This window comes from Triticum aestivum, chromosome 6A (genome assembly GCF_018294505.1).
Source record: "Triticum aestivum cultivar Chinese Spring chromosome 6A, IWGSC CS RefSeq v2.1, whole genome shotgun sequence".
Lineage (NCBI taxonomy): Eukaryota > Viridiplantae > Streptophyta > Magnoliopsida > Poales > Poaceae > Triticum > Triticum aestivum.
In genome coordinates, this window is record NC_057809.1 from 7,150,479 (window position 1) to 7,157,573 (window position 7,095).

The 7,095-nt window shown below is 49.7% G+C and overlaps 1 pseudogene; it reads right to left on the bottom strand.

Moving 5' to 3' along the window:
- Positions 1 to 2,111: 2,111 nt before the first annotated feature.
- On the bottom strand, positions 2,112 to 3,135 carry LOC123129933 (extradiol ring-cleavage dioxygenase-like; annotated as a pseudogene).
- Positions 3,136 to 7,095: the final 3,960 nt, after the last annotated feature.

A 7,095-nucleotide genomic window follows, 5' to 3' on the forward strand; every position in this document is an offset into this window, starting at 1 on the left:
AAAGGAGAAGAAGATCTCCAACACAAGGTTTACCAACGCTATGGAGAAGAAGGACAAGGAGAAGAAGAAGAAGAAGACTATGGTGATGAAGCAGAGGTGCAACGGAGGATTTGGGTCAAGGTGAAGCTATCGACTTTTCCCGAGGCCGTAGTGCTAGAACCACATGAGCTGGAGGCCGCCATCGACAGGATCCTCAACCCAGTGCCTGCAGACGATTATTCCACTCACATGACATGTGCCGACATCAATTTGGTTCTGGCCTATATAAGACAAAGGATCTAGTTGATGACAATATGCATCCGGAGGAGTTCCAGGCTATGGTCCGCCGTGACTTGATCACCCGGGGGTACGTCGAGGTGGACCAAGAGTACTGGGCCAAGATGGAGCCATGTTTTGCCAGGTCTGATCCGGGGATTTACAACTCTTTTGATACTCAAAACGAGGAGTACAAAGATGGTCCTGTTGATCTAGATGAACATGAGGACGATGATTCTTTTGAACAGCAGGAAGATGAAGACAATTAGGGCAGGAGCAGGATGATGATCCTATCGAATCTAGCTATGTGACAGAGGATTCCTTAATTCGGTAGTTTGTCTCCATCTAATTAATTTTGTTTTCTGGCCATTGTATTTTTAACTACAATAGATGAATCACCACCTATTTTGTCAGACAAGTGAGACAATAAAGTCAATGTGATCTAGCCATCTAGGAGGTATTGTAGTCCACTAGTCCCTGTATGGGAAGAGAAATAAGATAAGAAAATTAACAAAATGAACAAGAAACATGTTCAAACTTACATCCGTAATTGTTCAGTCATATACATCATTAATCTAAAGAATATTAACTGCCCCCGCGTCGTCCGGATGGGTGACACGGGAGGCGAGTTGATCTACATTTCTCGGGGCATCCTCCGTGCGCCCATCCCTCGCCGCCGCCGCTGGTCAGCTCCGGCAGGCTGGCCCTTGCAACCTGCGGCGGCGGCGGTGGCGGGGCTCCGTCCCTGATGCGTTTCGGACAGCGTGAGGCCTTGTGCCACTAGTAACTTGACGCAATGGAAGTGCTGGTTGCAATGGCGGCATGGATTTGCGGTAATGGAGGCCTCGCTGCAACACCTGCGTGCATCTGCCTCTCGCTGGCATCGCCGTCACTCATTCGGCGGGCGCTCCATGCGGCAGAGGAAAGGGAGCCGCTGTCGTCTTGCATCCCGTCCTGGAGAGCCGGTTCACGCTTCACGGTAGCCCGACGCGGTTGGTGGGGCCCCTCTCCTACAAAGGGGCTGGATGGGATGTGCTGGTGAACAAGTAATGGTTGCCGCAGTCGTCGCCTGCGCCGCCGGCAAGGAGGCGTTGTGCCATGGATCTGGGCTTTCGTGGGCAAGGACGATGGAGCTTGTGGCTACCCATGGTGGTGTTGTCGAATTCAGATCAGCCATGAGCTGCCCCTCAGAAGATAGTACATGGCCTCTTGAGCGTCCCATCGGGATTTCAGTGGTGCGAGTGACCTTCCTCTTCCATCAGTGTCTATCGTGTTGTGGTGAGCAGCTCTTGTAGCAGTTCAGTTGCCTGCTCATGTGTGCATGCTCACCCGCCGTCAGGTCAGTGCGTGTTTGCAGCCTATGGGCTCGTGGCAAGTGGAGGAGATAACACATGACGAATTCGATTGGGTGGTCCATGGAGTACTCGGTCTTGTGCTCAAGGGGGAAACCCTAGGACTAGCCTCTTATCGGTTATGCCTAGCAATGGCGGCGCCTTTGGCATCGTTACCCTGATGAAAAATAGGAGGAAAATCAGCCCGCTACAACAACTCACGCATGTACGTCCTCCCCTCTATTCCCTCTATACACTGGATTTATTTCTATGAGGTTAATCAAAGTATTTGTTTTTTAGAGGAGAGAGGGGTTGATGGAGGATGAGGAATTGATTAACGGTAAATAGAATCGACAATACCATCTAATGTCTATAAGTATTCTAAAGATATTTGTTAGACATGATTGATGTTAAACCATTATAATGTGGAGGCAACACACAAACATTTTACTAGTATATGTAGTATTCGAGTGAGTTCATGCATAATTTTATTAAAACATGTTTTTTTTCTTCATAAACTCCGTCACATGTGGAAATTACTTCTGCCTCTGCCACTGTTCCAACAGACTGCACTTGCGCATTTGCTGTGTGTGGGGATTTAATCGCAGACAAGAGTTGTCAGTGTATCTTCCTGCTTGGTGGTGAACCGGTAGGACGCGTAGGAGAGCGTGGCGTTGGACCAGCTGCGGTGGATGAGCTCCGCCTTGGCCTCCGGCCCGGCTGCACCGAGCGCGACGTGCAGCTGGTAGAAGTGGTCTGGCGCGGGTGCGCCACCTTGGCGAACGGCGCCCTCTCCTCGTACCGCTTCACGTCGTCGTGCCGTCCGTTGAGTAAAGACTCTCTGAGCCAGGCGTCGAACTCGGCCACCCACTCCGGCACGGGCTCGTCGCTGGTGGGCGCGAACGTCCGCAGGATCCGGCGCAGGTTGTGTGTGGCGCTGCCGGAGCCGACGATGAGCACGCCGTCGTCCCGGAGCGGCGCTAGCGCCTTGCCAAGGTCGTAGTGGTAGGTGCCGTCGCGGTCCGTCTGCACCGAGAGCTGGCACACCGGGATGTTGGCCTCCGGGTACATGAGCATCAGCGGCACCCAGGCGCCGTGGTCGAGCCCGCGGCCGTGGTCCTCGCTCACCGGCCCGAACCCGGCGTCCTCCAGGAGCTTCTTGGTCCTAATGGCCACGTCCGGCGCGCCCGGCGCAGGGTACGTCAGCTGCATATGTGCATGGTAGCAACGTCACCTCGTGACAGATTCGTATATAGCTCGCGGATTCGTATATAGGTAGGGACTACGTAGAATTAATTAAGGCGACCTTGTACATCTGCTCTGGGAAGCCGTAGAAGTCGTAGATGGTGTCGTTGGTGCCGCGGATGACGTTGACGGCCGGGGTGTCCGTCTCCCAGTGGCCGGACACGATGAGGATGGCGCGCGGCGGCTGCGGCCCGGCGAGACCGGCCCGCTCCCACGACTCGAGGAAGTGGCGCGCCGGCAACGAGTCGTCGATGGAGAGCGTGGGTGAGCCGTGGGAGATGTAGAACGTGTCCATGGCCATCGTCAAGGATCGATGATGCTCCCGACCTGCTGTTTAAATAATCTCGTTGCCCGTGTAACGCACACCATCGCCCAAGTGCACAGCTGAACGGTGCTACCTCGGCGGTTTGGGGCCTGGTTTGGTGGCCAGAACTTGTCCGGCGCGTTGTGTTGGTCTGTGGTCAAGCTCCTTCTTGTGCCAACATGGGCCTAGGGATGCCTGGTGCTATCAGACCTTTGGTAGAGGCCACCGTTGCTTTAAAGGAATAATGTTTCGTACGGCGGCACTATGTAAACCTTTGATTCAAAGGAATCTAGCAAAGGAAAAAAATTAAGGAAAAATAATCTCAGTTTCAGAGGAAAAACACAAGAATTTGATAACCCACTTAGACCTTTCTCTTAATTTTTTTTGCACGAAGAACGAGACTAAGATCCTTAGTGCAACAATAAGGCCTCCTTTGGTTTAAACGAAAAGTCAAGGGAACACATAAGAACAGAAATCTTTCTTATGGTGGCACATTCAAGGCCTTGTTTCAAAGAAATGTAACAAAGAAAAAATGGAGGAAATTTTTCCTTTCGTCACAATTTTAGAAGGAAAAAACATAGGAAATTTTACAATTCACTCGGGGCTCTTTTCAAATTCCTCACGAGGAACGAGACTAAGATCCTTCCTAGTATAATAACATGTTAAGTATTGATTTCCATCAGGTTTTACTTTGATTTGACTCTCTTCACTAGGATTCTTATGTTTTCCTATTCCTGTGAACCAAACACTCAATTTTGCAAAAGGCATACTTTTCCCAATCCTTTGTTTTATACATGCATTCCTCAAATGTGCCCAAGAACAAACATATGATTGTACGACTAGTCCACGAACTTTTGCCACTCAAATTTTCATCATTTCCATTTAAAATGGCTAGAATAAAACTTAATGACTTAAAAATAGGAAACGAACCCTATAAATGCCAAATTCTAACATGAAACATGTAGATGTATGTTGAGTGTAGAAAAAAAATTGCAAGGTCAAATGACGAAGCAACTGTCACATGGCCTTCAATCATCATGCATTCCCTTTGAAAACCTCATTTGTCTCTCTAATATGTTCCGGTTTCTAAGCACCTTACATCACCACTTCAGTGAAATCGGTTGAAATTTTAACCATTAAATATTGCGGACATTTCTTGACACCATGCCAGGTTCAGGTTTTTCAAATCATAATTGCATTTTGTGCGATTTAAAATCTAATAAGTTCCATGTATGTGGTCGACTCTTGCCACTCAGCCCAATTATTGTTTGTGGCCTAAAAATATACCCAAAAACATTCATACGATTTTCAACCCATTTTTGTGGACTACTCCATGCAGTTGCAGTTTAAATTTCCATTATATCCATTTAATGCCTAGAAATCCACCTAAGGAATCCGGAAAGAAGGATTGAATCATAAAAAAATACCAAATTTCAACATGGAACATAAATTTTTTGTGAAGGTCAAATGACGAAGCAACTGTCATTGGCCTTCAATCATCACGCATTCCCTTTGAATGCCAGGTTTGATTTCTAAGCAGCTTACATGATAAGTTTTGTGAAGTCGGCTAAAATTTTAATCACAACATATTGAGGTCATTTCATGACACCATCCTAGGTTTCGGGCTTTTCCAGTCATATTTGTATATTTTACATTTTGAAATCCAATAAGCTTCATGTTTGTGGTCGACTCTTGTCATTCAGCTGGTTTAAATTTACCTTCATTTTTTGGGGAGGGCTAACCATATGGTCAAGAATATCAATATGATTTTTGAACACATTTTGCAGGACTACTCCAGGTACTTACGGTTCAAGTTTCTATTATATACATTAAATGCCTAGAAATCTACTAACATCTTAAAAAGAAGAAACGAACCCTGAAAAATGCCCATTTTTAACTTAAACATTTAATGGTTTATGATCAGTGTAGAAATGTTTTGAAGGTCAAACGATGTAGTAATTGCCGTTTCACCTTCAATCATCACACATTCTCTTCGAAAACCATGCTTGTTCCTATGAGATGCTTTGGATTCGAAGCATCTTACAGCACAATTGTGTGCGATTGGTAGCAATTTTAGCGACACCATATTGAGTCGACTGCATGATACCATGTCAAGCCTATTGTACATGAGCCATAAAGATATATGATACTGCTAAATGGTATTGAACCATAGAATATGTATGGGGTGGAGGAAGGAGTAATTGTTGCTAGCTATGACTAACAAATTTAAAAAGTAAACGAGCGCCCTTACATGCATACGCTTACTAGTAGTGATAGATAATCACCCGCAAAAAAAGTGGTGATAGATATAAACGAGGGCCTGTACATGCTAAATAAATTCCCAGGCCCCCGCGTCACCCCCGTCTCGGGCGACTCGGGCGGCTCCGCAAACCCTAGCCGCCAGGGTCACTACCACCTCCCTCCCTTCCCTCCGCCGCCGCCGGAGGACGCCGCCGGGCTAAGCCCGGGGGCCGACAGCGGTGGCGGAGGCTCTCCTCCCTGGATCGCGTCGGAGGGGGTGGGGCGGGACCTCCACGTGCGTGATGGCGCGGTGGCAATCTGTTCCATGGTGACGCGACGGCGTGCTCAGGGCAGAGGCCTTGGGCGGCGACGCGGTTGCCTAGTGGCGAGCCGCCGGCGCGGCGGCGGCGGCGTGAAGTGGGCGCCGTGGAGGTCCGGGCTGGCCAGATCAGGATCCTGGGGCGGCGGCCCTGCACGGCGGCAGCGAGTGAAGCTCGGGCTTCCCGTGGCGGTATGGCGTGGTGCAGTCCATATCCAAGGCAGATCTGCGTCGGCGGTCTCGTGGTTTTGCCACGGATTGGTTCCGATCAGAGATGGTGACGAGCGTGCGGGATTCCATCTCGGCGGCTCTTGCGGTTTGGCGAGGTGGGGTGGGAGTCCTTCTCCCAGGCTCCAGTGGTGGCGCATTCAGGCAGTGGGCGGTGTGCCAGGGCTCCTGCGGTGGCACTGCTGTTGCGGTTGGTCGCCGGATCTAGGCGGCTAGATCTGGGGCTTTGAAGGCGGTCGAGACAGTGCGCAGGTTGTCGGGTGGATTTCTTGGGACGGATCCGAGTGAAAACTTGGTCTTCGGTCGTTGGCCGGAGCCGGTGATGAGGATGCCATTATCATCGTTTCCTTCATGAAGGCATCATCGAGGTACAAATCCCAAACCCACACAATACCTCCGGGGGAAACCCTATATCAGTTGATTGGATGACAGCGGCATTCATGTGTCGTTACCCCCTTGGGGGCGGCATTCTTGGAGATGTACTCGGGCTCGAGGGACCAGCAGATGGCTTCTTCGGTGGAGTGGTGTTTCTTTCTACATATTCATGGCGGCGGCTCTTGGCGGCATGGAGCGGCGGAGGTTTGGCGTCAGATGTGTGGTGATGGACACACGCAGGAAGTCGACGCTGTCTGGCGTCGTGGTGGCGTCAGCGGCAGCTAGACCGGGCAAGGTTGATGCAGCAGTACAGCTCTGAAGATGGATTGGTGGCAAGTGGCTGCGGCGGCCTCATACCCGGCAGGCGTCCTGGTTGAGGAGCACGCCGGACTGGTGGGTGCCCATACCCGGCAGGCGTCCTGGTTGGGACCTCAGGTCTTAAATGTTAGGTCTGACTGTGATGTCTGTTTGGTATTAGGCCCAGGCTATCAGCGCCCCTTCATCAATTGGATAGGTGTAGAGACAGTTGTTACTTAGACGGTTGCTTCAATCTTACTGTTGTATGACTTTGTAAGGTCTTGTGAAAATAATTAATAAAGTGGCCGCATGCATCGCCCAAATGCAGAGGCCGGGGGTCCTCCTCCTTTTTGAAAAAATAAATATAAGCGAAAGTTACAAGAGACCATATTAGTGTAGTATATTGTTGTAGATAAGCGAAAGTTAGAAGCGAGCCATATTATAGTCAGTGGTATAGTGTATCCGCCGAGCTAGCTAGTGCAAACTTTCCTCTTATTGAT